Here is a 20,535-nt window from a genome sequence, read left to right on the forward strand (position 1 = left end):
GTCAGACTTTGGCATTTGAAGTAACGCTCGCTCAATCGTCCCTGGGTAAACCAAGGTTGAAGGAATACTTCATTCCAAAGTAAGAATTCAATCATTATCTTCGATCAAATCCCTATGAAAGCTTGCAGGACAACTAAGCGCCTATATTTCTATCTCAGGCAAAGTATTGAAGGTAATAAGGGCTGTCTTCTTACCAAAAATGCTAAAAATCTCTGCATATTCACTGAATGTCTAATGCAATATCATCAATGTGTTTCCCCTCTGTGGCTCCTGAAGTCCAATATTTACCTCTCTATTTCTCTCACTCATATTGAGAAACATAGTAAGAAGGAAATACAGAAATAGTCAAGTAAATTTGACCCACAGTGTGATTCTATTGGCTGAAAAAGGTTGAAATGCACTGCAAAAAAGCACAACAACATGGAAAAATTCAATGTCCAGCTTTTGCGCAGCTGAAAATACAATTTGGATTAGTTACTTAAGTAATTCATGAGTCATCAGTCTGGGCCTGACTAGGTTTGGGGAGGCTGAAAAGGCTCAGTTTTAATGCTATATGGAAGATATTGGTATCATATGAAACTAGAAGACTAAAATAAATCCTTGATGAAAATGGGTTCTATGAGTACCCATGAGTCTACCCTGTAAAGACATGCCCACTTTATGCTAACCCTAACCCTAATCCAATGCCGTTTGGGACAGAAAGTTTTCCAAATGCAGTGCATTGTCCCACTTTTGCTTATTGTATTTAAATATTCTTGCATGAACAGTCTTTGGTGTGCATATATTGGCCACGACTGGAAAGCTAACACTGGATTCAATGAGCCCTTTTTTTATTCATGTGTGATGATGTTAGTCCCCATAGTAGCATTTCCTTGTAGTCAGAGCATTTTGAAACTTGACCTCACTATATAAACTGATCAGTTGTGACCTCTAGCTTTCCCAGGTATACTGATAATAGGGGGTGTTCAGGTTCCAGAAGAGAGCTAAGGCTCTCCAATGTAAAGAGAAAGCCATATATCAATAACATCTAGAAACACTGCCAACTTCTCTGGGCCTGAGCTCCTCTGAGATGGACTGATGCAAAGTGGAAAAGTGTGTAGTGGTCTGATGAGTCCATATTTCAAATAGTTTTTGGAATCCACAGATGGATGGTCCTCTAGCCGAAAGAGGAAAAGGACCATCCAGATTGTAACTGTGGCATTATGGGTAACTGTCACATCTATAAAGGCACCATTAATGCTGAAAGGTACATACATGTTTTGGAGAAACATGCTGCCATGGAGACAATGACTCTTCCCTGATTATTTCAGCAGGACAATGCCAAGACACAATGCAGGTACTAGACTGACCTGTCTCCCATTGAAAATGTGTGGCACGCCAGGAATCACAAAATACGACAATGGAGATGTTGGACTGTTGAGCAACTTAATATACATCACTTATATTAGGATTAGCATTATAATTGGCATTTTTTAAATGATATTCTGTGTTTTACATGTTATTTAAATTCTATTATCAGATTCTATGTTTCTGTCTATGTTTTGTAAATTGCGTAAATCATAGGCATTACGGAACTGTTGCCCACTCTCCTTGTAACGGAGCAACTGATTGTGAGGCAATGGGCCAGAAGTAATATATAACTGAAGTCATATATCAAGCAAGAATGCATTTTCAAAACTTCAACATACATCACATTTTAGGATGTTACCCAACCTTTTTTGGAATCAGAGTTGAAGTTATTTGATGCTATAAAAAGTGGTTCTATCTGTGATTGACCTGTGGTTTTGATTAGTTGGTTGAGATCATGGGTGGAGCCTCAACACCACAGCTCCACCAGCTGATCACCAGCTGGTTCCAATTGCCAAGATGTCAGCCCCCATTTATGGTATATTCTAGGCTTCATTACTGTACAATGGGACAAAGTGAAGACACACCTTTATATACAGTCTATGATATAAACATTTATAGTGCTTCTTTAGGAATAAGTTTCAATGAATTTATCACACAGCCATTTCAGGCTGTTCATTTCCAGGGTCTCTCCCTACAGCGTGAAGACATCTTGTTTAATTGCATATCTACCGCCTCAGAAAATGCTACACATTTATCAGACAACATGCATTTTCTCTGCAGCCTTAATGACGGCTGTGATAGTTTCTAGGGGAAAAAAAGCTCACCAGGAAAGGAGCCAAGTAGCTGCATGGGAGCCCAGCATCTACCTGGAGACTTGTTTAGCTTGTTGTTTCAGTGTTTGAAGGCTGGAGCAGCCTGAGTGTGAAGTGATGGATGAAAACTGTACTGACTGGTGACTGCATGCAAAGCAAAAATGCAAAGTTTATATGAAAAATATATGAAGTGAGGTCAAGAAGAAGCGTTTAGTCCTTCATCTTAAACTCAACAAATATTTTGGTTCCAATCCATGTCAGGTCAGGGTATTATCTTACAGGTGGCACATTTACAGCCTTCAGTACAACCTTGCAACCTTTACCTGCAAATGCAATGATTCAAAGGGGATCAAGCAAAGCAACCATAGTGATGATCAAAGAGCTGAGGAAGAATGAAAGCTGCTTTGGATGAGATCATCAGCTAAATGCCTCAAATGCAAACATAAAAAAAAGTAAGGGGCATGGATATACTGTACATGTGTCCATGCATGTGTGTGTGTGTGTGTGTGTATCAGGGGTATTTTATGCCAGCACACTATACTTAAACGCCTAAAACGCGTCGCCTGTGCCAGCATAAAGTCTGATTAATAGGCGTGCTAACAGACACGCGTATTGCGAGTACACCAGATAACATGGGTGACGGGTGAAAAGTGCCACCAGCGAACGTAGCGGACGCCTGTGTATGTGTGTGTAACGCGTGTACGCCTATAACAGTTCAGCTGTTACACAGAGTCTCAGCTTCATACGGGATTGTGAAAGCAGAATTTATAGATGAACTCCAAGCCCCAACAGAGCTGTCAGGATATTCTATCATTTTCAGGCCCGTTTTTATTTTCTTGATGATATTTAATGATAGCAAGGGTGAAAGGGATAATTAAAATAATTTCAGCTACTTAAAAATAGTAATAGTAAAGTGCGACGCTCACAGCCAGTTCCCAGTTCGCTCTTGGACATACAGTTCATTAAGCATCAGCTGTAATGTACAAATTGAATATTAAGTAGCCTTGTTGCAGTTGCGGACCTGTCCAATGAATAAGGATGCTTCTTGAGTAATTTTATGCGCTTGGACATACAGTTCATTAAGCATCAGCCGAGGCATGTACTTAAATTGCATTTAGGTAGACTGAAACAGCCTAAACTGTGTAATAGGTCTGTCTTGGTAAAACATGGATTGCTTTAATTGTGAAGCGAAGCGGCTGTTAAACTCAAAATTCGCCATCATAGTTTGATAAAAACATATTTTGTTACAAAAAATATAAACAAGTATGTAAGAAAGGAAATAAATGTATAATTGCATTTGTAACTCGGCCCTTGTGACCACCCTGGAACTCTTCGTTGACGGGTGGTCATTATATTTGCGGCTCGCACCGCGTCGTGCTTTATTTCTCACAACGGCTGGCGGCTCAACCTTAAACAGTACAAGTAAACACTGGCCTGAGACAACAGAAAGATTAAAGGCCGGTGTTGTGTCCTTAATGGTTTCCACACTAACTTGTTGCCGTAGGCTATGCGCATGTTCTGTTACGCATGAGCTGTCCATGGTACTGAAACACCAATCGCCGTTCATGTGAGGATTCTGTCTGATGTTGAGCTGTTCCTTAACACCTTATCTACTGTTTGGGTTCATCTGTAGTCGGCACTTTGTGCAATAAAATGATTTATTGTGCCGTACGATAGAGCCGATACGCATGTTTTGTCTTTACTGTTGTATTGTATAAAGCTCTGTTGGGAGAGCTTGTGTTATATAGGCAGTGTTTTATTATTTCTGCCTTCGCCACTGACACACAGTCTCAGCTTCATATGGTATTGTAGTGAAAGTCAGCAAAATGCAGCTTAAACTAAATGTTTTACCTTATTAGCTAACTACAAATATCTGTAAAACATAATGGATCTGTGCATAAGTGCCGAATTGGGTTAAACAGTGTAGATATAAGGTCCGATGGAATCATATTGCGGACTGCTGTCCACATGGCTACTGAATATTCATTAGATAGGTCCGCATGGCTACTTAATATTCAGGGGGGACAGCGATTAAGGCATCTGCAGGCAGGTAAACCTACCTAATTACAGCTGGTGCGTAATGAACTGTATGTCCGCGCGCAAAGCTGGGAACTGGCTGTGAGCGTCGCACTTTACTATTACTATTTTTTAAGTAGCTGAAATTATTTTAATTATCCCTTTTTTACCCTTGCTATCATTAAATATCAATTCCATATCATTCAAACCGAGAGAGAGAGAGAGAGAGAGAGAGAGATTTCGTTAACAAGAAAATAAAAATGGGCCTGAAAATAATAGAAATATCCTGACAGCTCTGTGGGGGCTTGGAGTTCATCTCCATCATCAAGTTCTGCTTTCTTATAAACAATACCATATGAAGATGAGACTCTGTGTAACAGCTGAACTGTTATAGGCGTACACGCTACACACACACACAGGCGTCCGCTACGTTCGCTAGTGGCACTTTTCACCCGTCACCCATGTTATCTGGTGTACTCGCAATACGCGTGTTTGTACGCCTATGTAGAATTGTACTTAAAAGTCACGCGGGTCTTCATGTCACGTATTTGAGGCGTAGTTCACCCCTCACGCAGCCGTCACGTATGCGCAACAACGCGTGTACAGCGTCTGCGTGACGCCTACGTGACGCCTGTCTGTCCATTGAAAGTGAATGGAATTTACACGCGCACGTTAGACGTTTGATGTCATCGCATAGGCGCTGTACACGCGTTTTAGTATAGTGTGCTGGCATAAAATGCCCCTCATAGTGTGTGTGTGTGTGTGTGTGTGCGTGTGTGTGTGTGTGTGTGTGTGAGCCTGAGGAAGACAGACAGTGAGGCACAAACCCAGCGAGGTAACATGGTGCTCATAAATTTTTTCGACAAATAAACACTATCCGTGTCTCCTCAGAAATTCTGCAGTGTGAGCAGTTTTTCACCCATGAAGTTTGACGGCCAACTGTAAACTGAGAGAAATAAATCACAGGGAGAAATATAAAACTCCACCAGCTGGACACAAATACCCCAGCATCCTCCTGCACACACACACACACATACGCTCTTACTTAGCAGAATTAAATTTCAATTTCATGGATGAATTTTTTGAAAGTTTCCCCCAGTAAAAAAGCTCCAAAATGACAAAGTGTGAATACCAACTAGCTGGACTTAGCTGAATTTGACTAAAAGCAGCCAGAGTGTGCATGTGTTTCTAGAAGGAATTCAACTTCTGTCAATATGAAAATAATGACAATACAGTAATAAAGAAATTCAACAATACAGGGTCTTATTCTGCGTGTTCACAAAGAAAACAATCAATCACAAAAAGACAATTTCTGCATCAAATGAATGTGTTGCTTATGTGACAAAAGACAGAGAAGAAAAGGGAAGAGGATGTGGGTGGAAGTGTGTGAGTGTGCGGGGGGTGGGGGGTGGGCATCTAAACATTTGGGCCGACATTCCCAGACAACATGCGGGCCGCTCTTTGTCGCCCCGCCATCTTTTGTCTTTGAATTCAAAAGGCTGCTTTTTAACAACAAATAGTTTTAATTTGTCTGTGAGTTAATCGACAGCGGCACAGGGAGGACGGCCACCTTGCATTCTGCCGCATCAAGAAAATAACAAAAGAAGGAAAAAAAGTGAGCAAGGGGAGTGCAAAGATTTGAGGAAAACACGGGAGAGCCTGGGCTGAAAGAGAGGCTGCGTTCAGGAGTGGAAACAGCTGGACTTCAGTCTTTCCTTCTGCCCCTTCATCCCTTTATTCCTCTCTGGTTCTTTTTCAATCCCTTCTCGCTCAGTGTCTTTGCTCTTTTGTCAAGTGCCTGCCTCCAGTCATACACATCCCAGATCTGCTGTCTGTCTGTTTGTCACCACAAAAACCTCCGTCCTCCCACAAGGTTCTAAACAAGGCAGCCAATGTCTGTGTTTGTGTGTAAGTAGTGTGTGTGTTTAAATATTTAAAACATTAAAGTTAAATTATTCTTTAAAAAAACAAAACAAAGAAAGGCTTTACCACAAACAAACACTCATTATGTGGAAAAAAAAGGTCCAGACAGTTCCATTGCAGTATATGGTGCCCCCTATTTGACAGGAAGATATCACTCAAGGATACAAGTCCCATCATGTGAAGTTCTTTAAAAAAAATTAAAAGCACATTTGCAGTAATATCATTGGTAAAAATAAGAATTAAAAAATACTTTTTTTTCTTTGATGAACAGAAACACAGGTGCTTACTTGGTCGATGTACTATAATAGTCTACTGTTGGTTATATAATAAGTATGTATATGTGTGTGTTTAAATGTGTGTAGTTTGCAGGTATCTACGTGATAATGACACTGTGCACTGTGCACAAGCATATTGTTTGTGTATCATGACTTGTGATTGTGTGTGTCTATACATAACACAGGCTACAATATCTGCATGTGTGTGCATGTGTGTGTGTGTGGACTCCCACCCCCGCCACAGGAAATCTTCCGGAGTTCGGCCACCATTGTTCCGAGGCTGCATTGGGTGGTCTGCTCTTTGAAGAGGAAAATCCCTGCTCTGCCCAAAGCTCTGGCATGTACAGGGGGATTACTGCCCATTGTGTGTGTATGTGGGGGTGTGTGCTCTATATATGTGTTTGTGTACATGCTGAAAAAAAAGCCAGAATTGCCCTTCCTGCCAAGACAAAGTTAATTCCTAAGTGTGTGTCTCTGCATAGATACCAAAAACTAGTAGCCAAAACGTCCTGCCAAATAACTTAATACCAAAGAGTGTGTGTGTGTGTGTGTGTGTGTGTGTGTGTGTGTGTGTGTGTGTGTTTAGAACGTGAATGAGTGTGCGTTGTGTGTGTGTGTGTGCAGTTGCAGAAAACAGGGGCCAGAATTATCCTGCCAACCCAAAATGATTAAATTAATACCAGTGTGTGTGTGTGTGTGTGTGTGTCAGTATGAGTGAATGCATGTGTACAAGAAGCAGTAGCCAAAACCTTCTGCTAAAATTAAATTAAAGGAAAAGTCCAGTTTACTACAACTTGGATCTTATTCTCCACAACGCAGGAGTATTAATTGTGTGTGTAGTTAAAGTAATTACAGAGTGTTACTCTCTTTAATAAATGGCCATATCACACCACGTCTGGAGCTTAAGTTCATCAACACAGCTGTGTGTGAGGTAGTCTTATTGAACGTTTTTCAACTTTTTTAGGCCACATTTTCTGTTGATATTCTTTAATTTCTTAATTGAAGCATGATTTGAGGCCCTTTCATTCACATTTAGTAAGATTTATAACAGGTGTCCTAACAGCTGTGGTTCATTGAATTGACAAAAATCGTCATTAATCTGTCCAAAATACTACATCAATACACCAAGACCTTGAGGAACACCATATAAAAGATCCATGCTGTGATTTGGCATCAAAAACTTTTGACATTTTGGAGATTTCCTATTGCATATATGCATATATGCATATTTGCTTTTATTTTTAGTAGGTGTTCTCATATGGCTCTAGTATTTATGCCAGAAGCCAAGGCGATATAAGGTTACAGAGAATAAAGAATGACAAGGTCCACTTAGGTGGATGTGTCAAAGAAACACAGCTTTCACCCAGGAGACCGGTATGTCATATGTAATTTAACTTCCATGCACAACATCACCTTCTACATCGTGCTTTCAACCACATTTCAGATCACCTATATAAGATAATCACTTGTGGAAGTAGTTATTTACACTATTAAATAACTATCTTAAACTAAGGCCACGTTTACATGATGACGGTCTGAACAGAAGACGCAAAAGTGGAATTGCATCTTCTTTTTATTTCGTGTTTAGACGGAAATCTGCTGCATACGGTGACGCAAAAGTGTGTGAATTGGATTGGGTGTGCATTCCAGGCGGCATCACTTAAAGCGATAAGAGCATCTTTGGGCATGTGGAAGTTTTCACAACATGCATTTTCATCAGCTACTCCTTCCACAAAGTTCTCCACCATCCACTAGATCTCCCAGGTCTCGTCCAAAGCCGCCTGGCTCGCCTCTGACCAATTGGTGCATCCAAAATGTGAAAGAGGTAATTACAGATCCTTCTCTGTTCACTAATACTATCTGTACATATCCTGTACATTTGGTGGAAAGACTCCTGTAAGTTTATTAGAGCTGCCAGAGCAGCTTGAAGGTCCGATGCATGGAAATAATTCCACGTTTGTTTATTTCCCTGTACTGGAGCATGTATGTGACGTAAACGCGTACGTAACGTGAGCATATCTGAGCAGAGTTTTGCGACTTGGCAGTGTAGAAGGACACGCTACGGCGGAGCCGATTACAGTTTTACACTCTGGAGGGTGGTTTCACATTTTTGTGTTTTTAAGCCACAAAAACGCCGTCACCGTCTAAAGAAAAGGCACTTCCAATAAAATATTTTGTTTTTACCTGCAAGCGTCCTCGTGTAAACAGGGCCTTAACCCTTAATAGGGCAGTCATTGAAATACTTGCAAATTCCAAATTTCAACCCTAGCGAATATTGGAGGATATTACATACAGCCAGAATGTGGATTGTGGAATGTGTAGAGGGGGGTAATATTTTGAGAAAAAAGTTAAAGAGAATAAAGTTACAAATCTACGAGAAAAAATGTGCAGATTTATGAGATTTAAAGTGGCGAATCTGCGAGAAAAAGTTGCTTTTTTCCCCACTTTTTTCTCGTAAATCGGTGACTTTTTTTCGCCCAGATTTGCCACTTTAAATCTCTTAATCTCTCTCTTATTTTGGATATCCAATGAAGTTACCAAATATGGTTCTTCGCCTGATAAAGGGTTAAACTATCCTTTGCTAACCTTAACTATCCCATTTGTTTCCTAAACCTAACCAAGTTTTTTTTTTTTTGCATTACCCTAACCTAACTGCAACCATTTGACAACATTTAAACTGCAACTGTTGCATTTAGGAATGAGGACGTGTTAATCTCCTGACACTGGTAGGACTGCTCATCTATTAAACCTTCCTGTGGGTCTAATTAGAGGGTAGCAACAAACGACCTATGTGGTCATATAGGTTTGAGGACTTTCACCTGATAATCAGTGTGGTGTTAGTACTTTTACTTTAGTAAGGGATCTGAATACTGGCAGTGTAAAAAGGTTCAGCGTTTCCTATAGAAGCTGAGTGCAGTGGAAGTATAATGTAATTTAAAGTGGAATAATTCAAGCAGAGCACAAGTACAGTGAAATTGCAGTTAATATAAAAATATATTTATTAACTTTCCACTTCTGCTAAAAGTAAAAATAATGACCTAAACTGCCAGTGTAACATCAATCACAGTTTACAGAGCCACTTGTGAGCTCAACTAGCAGCATGAAGGAGATAAAGTGGATAAACTGTTGGCCTGTGTACAACCTGTCTGATCCTGTTTGTACTAATGGTAGCATGGTCAGAACTCTTAATACCAAACTCTGTGTCTTTGTGTACACACCCACAGCTTATACATGTCTTCTTTATGTATAGAACAGAGTGAGATTACAGCCCAACAGTGCGGCTTTAGCCGGCCTTTATCTGTGCGTGCATAAACAGAAATGCAATAATTCAAAAGGAAGCTTCAAAAGCAACGGCACTGATGTTCAAAGACAGACAAGCTAAAGACTCAGCTCGGATCAGACGTAATTCCTCTCCAGCATGTGTGTGCGGGTGTACTAGTGAGAGACAGAGAGGGAAGACTGGAAGTGAGAGAAGAAAGCAACATGTCACATGAACGAGAGAAAAAAAGGAAGTGAGTAAGGGACAGATGTGCAACAAGGTAGAGACAGATGATGGAGGAAGAGAAGGAGCGAGGCTTCTGCCTTCTCACCTCAGCTTAAACTTAATACTCACACGTTTCATTTAACTCACCACCCACACACTGCTTCATCCCAACACACACACACACACACACACACACACACACACACACACACACACACACACACACACACACACACACACACTAATACAAGCAGACGCAAAACAAAGACAGCCAGCAATTATGAGCCGGCGTACACAAACACCACCTACTGAGCCACGCATCCAAAACACACATTTTATCTGAGTACAGCAGCACCTCCTAGCACTTCACAATGTCCTCACTGAACATAATGCATTACACACATACATTGAGACGCACACGCACACAAGCAGTGACAAAGACAGATACAGCACATCATCAAGCGGCCTCGTAGGTGGTCTGTCTCTCTCCTACACTCCATCTCTGTCTCTTTCATCCTGTCTGCTCCACTTCCACGTTCAGTGTGACGACGTCGCCTCCAGGATAATGTGGTTGAAGATTAAGCTGCAACTTTCACAACGAGCGACGTGGGCTTCTGATGAATGCTGATGAATTCAATGACTGGCCACTCGCCATCTGTCCCATGTCTGTTTTAAAGCTGGATCTGTACTGTCGACGCATTTAGCTGATGTTAAACTATTCGTACACTGCAGTATTCTGCACAATCTAGTTGTTTGTCAAAGCCAGTTTGTCACACACAAATGCAGCTGCGACTGTTCTGTAAGCAGTTGTAAGTTGATGTGCTTGAGAGTACTCAATATTTAAGTGTTTATATTTTCCTTTCTTTGCTTGGTTGTTGCTAACTCCAGCTACTGCAGGGTCTGGTCTCCAGTACCCAAAAATATTAAATATGTTATTCTGAAAAGCACAAATAATAGAGGAAAACAGATATATTTATGTATTTAGGTACATGTTTTGCTTATTATATGTATAGGGTGGATTCAGGTAATGTGGGACACTTGGTAATGTGGGACACTTAAGGTTTGGCTGGTTTATTTCCTGCTTAAAGTAAATATAGTCATCAAAACCTTTACTATTGGTCTACCATGGGTGTCATGTGACTGAAATTACATTTCGGTTTTCACCGTCGCTAACTGTGCACAACGCCAGCAGCTGAAAGCAGCATGGCTAATTATGCACTGTCTGAATTAACGGCACCACTAACTGTGCACAGAGTGTCTGGTGCTTGTTGTAAACAAACAGAGATCGCTAAGTGAACACCTCCTGTAGCAGCAGCACATACACACTGTACTGCTACAGAGCTAACTGTACCTAACCGCCGCTAACGGTGGCTCTTCTTAACAAGCCCGCCTCAGGCTCGTTAAGAAGAGTAAGAAGGAGTCGCTGGATTTGTCTCCAGTCACTTTCTTGAAAAAAAGTCATTAAATTTAGGAAGCCGCTAAGTTGGGAACACTGCTTTGCCAGCTTTTACAAATGGCGTGTGTTGTTGTTGTGTAAAGTACGACATCACATCCTGCTTAGCGATCTATCCAATCAGTAACCAGGCTGTTTTCAGGGGAGAAAAAAGACCCTGCTACAAGTCCCCGCGAGTGAGACCCGCCTCATGCTTCATCTTTTTTTGAATATGGTGGATTGTTTTTATAATGTGATGACACATTTAATTGACAAACCGTGACCTCCATTACTGATATTAATTCAACAGAATGTAAAATCTTTGTGTTTGATGCCTACATCTGACTCCCCTTTGCTCTTTTTACTCTCTAACAGTTTGCCTCCTGTTTGTTCTGTTTCTGCTGGAACGAGAGAGCTAATGCACATTCAGCAACAGTTTGCATAGAGCAAATTACATGCACTGTTGCTGACCCAGAAAACAAATCTGAGACGGAAAAAAAGAGAGAGAAAGGGAAAATTATGAGAAAGACTTCCATCATCTCATAAGTGATATCCACTGAGGCTTCACTCTCTTCCAAATGGAGGAAATGAAAGAGAAGAAGTTGTTTGAAAGAAAAAGTGCGGATGTTTCTGAGACCATTCTCACATCCCGTTGCATCTTTTTCTCTCCCTCATGCACACATACACACACACACAAATGCAGTCTTTCAAGTGTGCAAATAGACGACACAAAAGCAGTGAGGGACAGATGGGAAAACGGTTTGCTTAAATTTACAGTCACTTGAAATTCTGTCGAGTTTTCCGATGTTAAAAACCATAAAGGAGTGTCAAACCTCCTCGTTATGCTCTCCTCCAGCAGCACTCACTGCTGGGTAAACATGAGACAGGGGGTGAAGACAAAAAAAGATAAAAAAGGAATAAAGTCGAGAGGGAGAGAATGAGAATAAGGCTAACAGGAGGAAGGAGAAACAAGAGAAGAGGGAAGGAAGGAAAAAAGGAAGCGAAGGAGGTGAGAAGAGCGTGATAAGAATACACACACACACACTTATGAAGTGAAACACACAGATCACACCGAAAACCAATAGAAACTTAATAAGAAAAGGTTAATTTATGATTCATTATCTCGTCCATATCACTGTTGATATCGGTGGATATTATTTTTTACACAATACATAATGCAGAAAACAATGTTTGCAGTGATTTAAAAATGTGTTTGCTAATTATTTTATTTTTATGTATTTTTTATTTATCAGCAATTGACTGACTGAATATACAGCATTGATGTTTATTGAGCCTTTTATTTTATTTCTATATATTCTTCATTTTTTCCAGTAATTATTGCTAGAATTGGTTGAATGCATAATGTACAATAATGTCAAATAGTCTTTAATACAGTTAGTTTTTTAATCAAGCAGCCTTCTGAGTATTTGTGCAGTCATATTGGTGCAAAATCTAGATTCAGATATTACATTTATTTAGATTATTGATGAATTTTTCACCTCTAAAATCAGTATCAGCCTTAAAAATCCCATAACGGTTAGGCTCTGGTGTTAACTTTAAATTAATGATAATGAGGCAACCGGTTTCCTGGCAAGTAAAGTCATTAGAAATAATTTCTATTATACATATCAATAATGATTTAGTTTTTTTTTCACCTCTAAAATCAGCATCAGCCTTACAAAAAACATAAAGGAGTGTCAGACCTCCTCATTATGCTCTCCTCCAGCACTCACTGCTGGGTAAACATAAGACAGGGGGTGAAGACAAAAAAAGATTTTTAAAAAAGGAATAAAGTCGAGAGGGAGAGAATGAGAATAAGGTTAAGAGGAGGAAGGAGGAACAAGAGAAGAGGAGAGAGGGAAGGAAGGAAAAAAGGAAGCGAAGGAGGAGAGAAGAGCGTGCTAGAAAAAGACAGCAGTCATGAAAGTTTAATGCCCTCGCTGTTACCCAGCTAAAGGGAGCAAGCTGGGAGGAGAACGAGGGGAGCCGAGGAGGTGAAGAGGAGGTCTAAAGGGGAGGTGGGGGGGCAGCACCTGACAGAGGGCCAGAAATCACACACACACACACACGGCTGCAGAGGTAGGTGCAGAGCATGAGACACACTCTCCCTCTCCCGGGCAGAGAAAAAACACACAGTCACATTTAAAGTGCCTACACGGCAATAGCATCATGGTCGTCACTTATCTATTATTCAACAGTTCAGGGGAACAGAGTGGAGCAGGCGCTAAATAAAGAGATGTAGCAGAGATGCTAAAGGCTGTAAGACCTCACAGCCCAGAGTCAGAGACAGACTGCTGTGTTGGTTTTGTTTTATTAGGAGGACCCTGAGATATTATATCAATATCAAGATGAGAGTTGGCGTAACTTTGGCTTCAACATATCTCAAAATGCACTTAAAGCTGCACCAATTCTTATTTCTGTATGACAGCAATGGATCAAATGACATGTAACGATACTTTGTGTAACAGTTAACCTGTGATACTAAGTCAGAAAATGAAAAAAGAGACAAGGTATAGAGTGTTTCCAACACATAGAATTGACTTTGCCCAGGGACGCCCAGGTACAGTATATTAGTATTTGCTTAAGTTTATCTGACAATCCATTTTTAATTATTTTTTTTGTGTGTGTTTTAATCTATAACAAGAACTCCATCCACAATCAATAAAAACACCAAGTGGACTGGAGTCACTTAACTCTAATCTAATCAGTAACCTTAGGGTCTAAAAAGTATCTTAAACCTGCATTCTAACGGACAGCAGGGGGCGACTTGACTTGCAAAATGAAGCCAGATTGTATTAAAGTCAATAGGAAAATGAAACTACTTTTCACTTGATTTATACCCAGTTAACATTCTCATAATAAAGAGTTTTTGGTGTCAAGTGCTAGCTCCAAGTCTAAAGCATGATGTTCATTTTGTAAATTGTGATAATGATTGCCCCTTGCTAACACTAGCATTTGCTGATGACGTAAAAAAAAAACAATAGGGCAACAACCATAAACTAAGGTGGTAACTCGAGTTTGCCATTCAGAAATTCAGAAAGTGGCCACCGGAAAAGTCTCAGGCCACACCCTCTCAAAAGTCCGCTCACTCTGCATGTCTCCATTACAAGCTAGCCCCCAGAGGGATTTAGAGACTCTGCTGAAAGCAGCTGCACAGAGTCTCCGTGTTGCACTTACCGGAAATTATGCTCGCGAAAAATTTCCCGCTTTGAACGCCGAAAAAATGACCCTTTGTTGTTTAATCTTTACTTCTACAATCCGGCAATATGGCTCCATTAATGCAGCAAATGTGGAGAATGCACCGGCGTCGTCAGCAACGTTGCCTACTCCTCCTGATGTTGATAGACAATGCTCCGCTGTTGTTTCGGCCGCCATTACAAACATTTTTTTTGAGCTGAGCGGCTCTGCCTGGCTCCGCCTCTTCCGCTACGTAGACAAGATATCGGCCGTTGAGTGCGTATAGTGTACATCGTTCCACACTCAACATTTTGACCGTTATGAGGGCAACATACGGGTCCTTTAGGTACACTTCTTATCGCTGCGATCGGAATCGGAACACCCTGCGTACTCAAACTAAGTATAGTAAGTACGGGAAGTATGGGTATTGGAACACAGCAATAGTGATTGTGAATTAACAAAATTGCTAACTGTGCACAGAGTGTTTGGTGCTTGTTGTAAACAAACAGAGATAGCTAAGTGAACACCTCCTGTAGCAGCAGCACATACTGCTACAGAGCTAACTGTAGCTAACTGCTAACGGCGACTCTTCTGTCTCCACTGTGTTAATGTGTTTTAGTCTTTTTGGTCATTTCATGTCTTTTTTATACCCATTTTGTGTCTTTTTTGGGTCATTTTGTCTTTTTTTGGGCCATGTTGTGTCTTTTTTGGTCATTTTGTGTCTTTTTTTGCCCATTCTGTGTCTTTTTTTTTGCCCATTTTGTGTCTTTTTTTGGACATTTTGTTTCCTTTTTTGGTCATTTTGTGTCTTTTTTTAGGGTCAATATGGTTCTTTTTTGGGTAATTTTGTGTCTTTTCTGACAAATCCCAAAGCAGCAAGTTATTACTTTCCAAGGAGTCTCTGGCTTGAAGCTCACTTTTACACACTCAGGAGGTCATAATGGACCTTTAAATTTATAGCAAAGGACTTAGATTAAAAGTAACAATAAAATATAAAATCATTATTATAATCTGCTTCATTATTTGTATGATCTGAACTGTGCGCGTGAGATTGTGTTCAGTGAGCAGGGGTCGTGGACAACATGCATGTTAAATTGGGGGTCGCCACTCAAAAAGGTTGAGAACTACTGGTGGTAGAGTACTACGTCAGATCCTGCTTAGCGATCTATCAAATCAGTAACCAGGCTGTTTTAAGGGGATTTAAAAGACCCTGTTCTTCCACAGGGACAAAAAAAGTCCAGACAAAAGTCCGCTCCGGACTGCTCGTATTCAAATTAGGGGTGTTTCCGCGAGTGAGACCCGCCTCATTCCGGGTATTGCCCCCTAGTGGAAACAGCCCTTTGGTGTCTCACTGCAGGAGTGATCTAAAAGGTTTTGAGGCATTTGATACATTAAGACAATTTTTTGCTGTAGCTTCGGTCACAATTGGAAACCATTAGAAGCCTAAAATGTAATTCCAAGCTGATAACAGCGACAGCTCTGCAGACTAAGCTAAACACTCAGGCCCACAGGTGGTGGTTTGATTAATGGAGTGCCGCAGTATTCCTTTAAAAACCCTCTGCTGCGGGAAACAAATAAGGCATGAGGTGTTTTTAACCTGATTCAACCCAAGAGTGGAGTTAATGAAAGAGAGGAAATGCCCTCAATATCCTTTTTAATATTTCACACAAGCTGTAGATGGAAATTGTTCTCGGAAAAAGACCGAAAATGGTGTAAATAGCCAGCTGGTTGTTAATTGATCTGTATTTCCATTGTGTGAATCCTTCGTCTTTATGTCTGTGTGATGCTGGTAGAGTTCAAGTCAGACACACAGAAGGAAAGAGCGAGAGAACAAAGCCTTTAAGAATTAAAGCTGCTCGTCTCTTGACCCTGAGTCAACTTCGAAGCACAATGAGATCCATATTTAAACAACACTCGCTGCAGTATATTCCCGCTCGGCTCCGCCAGCTCACGCTATCACGCGGCATAAATAAAGACGTCACTCAAGTCTACAGCAAGGGCAACGCACAAAAAACAAACACGCAAACACTCAGAGAAGCACCGGCTCGGCTTACAAAATCCATGTGGAGACTTGTTGGCGTGTGTGTGCTGAGAGGCTGATCAAAGAGGCCATTATTGGAGACAATTGGAGTGAAGTGCTGCTCCTCACGAGCTCGAGGTCTGCCCCTCGCCCTCAATAACCCTTTTTTTCTCCTCTGTTCTCTTTCCTAATCTCTCTCCTCTGTCTGTTCTCCCACCTGTCCCGCTCAATCAGCCTCCATCTCCCACAATCCCACGCTGGCTTCTGCACGAAGGGCATCTTTTCAACAACGCTTAGAGCCGTCCTTTAAAGCTATCACTGCTCCTCAGGCTGTACACTGTGACTCATTACACACACACACACACACACACACACTTATGAAGTCAAACACACAGATCACACCAAAAAACAATAGAAAGGTTAATTTATGATTAATTATCTTGTCCATATCACTGTTGATATGGGTGGATATTATTTTTTACACAATACATAATGCAGAAAACAATGTTTGCAGTGATTTAAAAATGTGTTTTATTTTTATGTATTCTTTATTTATCAGCAATGACTGACTGAATATACAACATTGATGTCTATTGAGCTTTTTATTTTATTTCTATATATTCTTCATTTTTTCCAATAATCATTGCTAGAATTGTTTGAACTCATTATGTACAATAATGACAAATAGTCTTTAATACAGTTAGTTGTTTAAGCAAGCAGCCTTCTGAGTATTTGTGCAGTCATATTGGTGCAAAATCTAGATTTACATATTACATATATTTAGGTTATTGATGAATTTTTCACCTCTTAAATCAGTATCAGCCGTAAAAAAGACCATAACGGTTAGGCTCTGGTGTTAACTTTAAATAAATGATAATGACGCGTCAGTTTCCTGGCTTCTTTTTTTTTTTTTAAAGTAAAGTCATTAGAAATATTCTTTAATATAATTATCAATAGTCACTTAGTCAATAAACCTTGAGATAATAGTTTCATGGAGCCTAAAGTATTGTCATATGACATTATTAAATAAATCAAAGATATTTGATTTACATGTTGATTTATAAAAAATGATGTTGAATAATTTTCTATTGATAAACTATTAAATCCAGTTGTTTGAACGATACATTAGTAAAAATTTAAATAAGTAAAATGACTCACAAATCTGACAAGACTATGGTTCTCTCAAACCACACACCAAGCAGTGGTTCTCAAATGTGGGTACATGAAGGCACTCTAGGGGGTACATGAGATTTTAAAATGTACATTTTAAAAAGATAATTATTTAATAAATATTTTAGGAGAATATAAGTATACTAAGTCATAAAATTGATTTTATATTCAGTAAGCTATTCAATTTCCTGATCCTAAAAACCCAAAGTGTCCCCCATACCAGGATGGTTGGACCCAACCTGTCATATGCCACCTGGCATCACCTGTTAATTACTTGAAAACTCAAAGATGGAGTTGTGGCTGAAGCGTAGCAGTTATAGTTTTAAATGGTTATATGCTCACTGTTTTTACTACATTCGTTTGAATTAGGGCCGGGACTTTAACGTGTTAATTAAGAATAACTAATTACACAAAAATGTACGCATTTTAATCGCACTTATTTTTGCACCGCGGAACATTTCTCACTGGATGAGTTTCAGGCGGACCGATAATACTGGAGCACCAACTAGCGTTCATGAGTTCAGACAACAAACCACAGTGAACATGAACAAAGAAGCTGATGAGACCGCTTTGGTTGGCCCCGTGGATGATGGGACATTTTGTTACAAAAAACCAACGGATGGAAGCGTCGATAAGAGCATGGTTGTGTTGCTATGCAACAAGGAATTCACATATCACCGCAGCACATCCAGCCTCAAGTATCACCTCAAAGCAAAACATAGCTGTATCCCAAAGTCAAGGATCCTTCCTTGGTAGGATCCTTCCTTCGGAGTCGGGTCCTCCGGAGGCGAGGCAAGAGTCCTTCCTTTCACTGGTGTAACGCACAAATGGGACAGCCTTCGGAGTGTGCAGCTCTGCGTCATTGCGTAATTGGACGTCCTGCTTAAGTTCAGCGCCGCTCTCGGCCCTTTGGCTAAGATCAAGTGTAGTATCTGTTCTTATCAGTTCAATAAAAAATAAATAAATAAATTCAGCGCCGCAATTTCAAAATCAGTTCACGACATGAATGTGTCTTTGGCATCAGCACTCTGACACATATTTGTGAAAATGGAAGAAGATGCTTTAAGGTTGAATCTCCACGATTTATCAAGTAAAAGCCATAAAGTGGATTAAACCTGAATATTTAACTGATCCTGGCTGAATTTGGCCGCTACTTAGTTTCATAAAAGACAGTGCTCTGTTTTTTTCTTCCAACCAAAATTGCTTTGCCCTGGTTAGGGAGTACTTTGCTGAAAAAATATTTCACAGGGGGTACATCACTGAAAAAAGGTTGAGAACCACTGTCCTAAATCCAGTAGAGGGACCAGAACACACACACAGTCCTCCGACAGTGACTGGCAGCTGGACTGCATGGGTCACCATGACAGCACAGGTCAGAATTTGGGCAGTTTACCCAGGTTAGGAAGCCCTCCTCCAGGGAGAAGTCTCATTTTAAACCTCCACCTCCTCCCTCCCTCCCCATCCCATCATTTTCCAACTTCCTTTCTCCCTGCATGAATTTCATCTCCTGCTTCCTCAGTCCTCCCCTCTTTCCCTCTCCTCCTCGCCTCTCCTGCGGCGTTCACCATCGCTGACAAAGCCTTGAGCGGCTGCCAGCGGCCCCTGAGAGCCGGCTGACTTCCTGCTAAAAATAAGAGCTGAGAGAAGAATGGCAGAGAGCTGACACTGGAGGGAGATTTGGAGAGAGTGGAGAAAGAAAGAAAGGTATGTGGTAAAGGATTAGGGGAGACCGGGGGCAATCGTGACATGATTTATATTTCTTCTTTTTATATATGTTTGTTAAATCTTCTGAAATAACAAACATTTTTATGCACTTATTATCATACAACTTATATATTTTGCTGAAAAGGACAAAACTATTATATAAAATTTAATGTAAGACCATAGGGTTACCATTGCCCTCACTAAAGGGTTAACTGTACACTGCAAACAAGGGGTGTCAAAAAAATAAGACTTTTAACTCTTAAAAGAAGATGAATTATCTAACACTTCTAAATCTAAAGTTTTTTTTATCTTGGTAAGAAACAAATAATTTGCAGTGCACTCTACTCAGGCCAGTTCATCACTGCTTGCAGCTTTAATTTGATCTCTTTTGTTCATTTATTGTCTTTTTTGGTCATTTTGTGACCAAAAGAAGACGTAAAACGTCACAAAATGACCAAAAAAAGACACAAAAAAGACATAAAAAGACAAAAAAACACCAAAAAAAACCACCAAAAAAAGACACAAAAGACGTAAAATTGGTAAGAAATTAATAATTTGCAGTGCACTCTTTCAGTTCATCGCTGCTTGCAGCTTTAATTTATTTATTAGTTAATTTAATATTTTAAGCGTTCAACATGCTTATTTCTAGATTTAACAATCTTAATTTAAGAAATCTTGTCAAGGTAAATTATCTGTCCATGCAGCAAGATCATTTCCCTCAGATTTAGTGTTTTTATCTGGTTTTTAGACACACCTTTTTTGTATAACACTGGGAAAAAATGTATTCTAACCCATTAAATTCTCTATAGTGACAACCTGACAATGAAAGGAGCTTCTGCTTTGCAAAAACAATAAACACAACTTAATTGATGAGCTGCTATTGTAGTGAAATATGTTGATTTTGTTTTTTTAACAGAAAAGTGTCAACTCAGACAAGGTGCTTACTTCGCCCCCGATCTTGCAACCATGATAAATGCAGTGACCAAAGCAAAGATGAGTACTATACAGTACATGACCATAACAATATTCAATATTAACATATACATGTGACTGCAGCCATGCATAGCAAAGAGAATCCTACTGAGCACGGGCAGAGTCAGTTTTAACATCCTAGCTCAGAGACAAGAGAAAGAAATAATAAAAAAACAAAACAGTAAAAAGTCTAAAAAAAA

The 20,535-nt window shown here is 40.1% G+C and overlaps 1 protein-coding gene and 1 non-coding gene across 2 annotated transcripts in view; one reads left to right on the forward strand and one right to left on the reverse strand.

Moving 5' to 3' along the window:
* Positions 1 to 20,535, reverse strand: part of mpped1 (metallophosphoesterase domain containing 1) — a 135,013-nt gene that overhangs the window by 80,917 nt on the left and 33,561 nt on the right. The window lies entirely within an intron of this gene.
* On the forward strand, positions 18,551 to 18,737 carry LOC131961193 (U2 spliceosomal RNA). The gene has a single exon (XR_009389854.1). It is a non-coding gene; the product is annotated as a U2 spliceosomal RNA (small nuclear RNA).

This window comes from Centropristis striata, chromosome 22, assembly GCF_030273125.1.
Source record: "Centropristis striata isolate RG_2023a ecotype Rhode Island chromosome 22, C.striata_1.0, whole genome shotgun sequence".
Lineage (NCBI taxonomy): Eukaryota > Metazoa > Chordata > Actinopteri > Perciformes > Serranidae > Centropristis > Centropristis striata.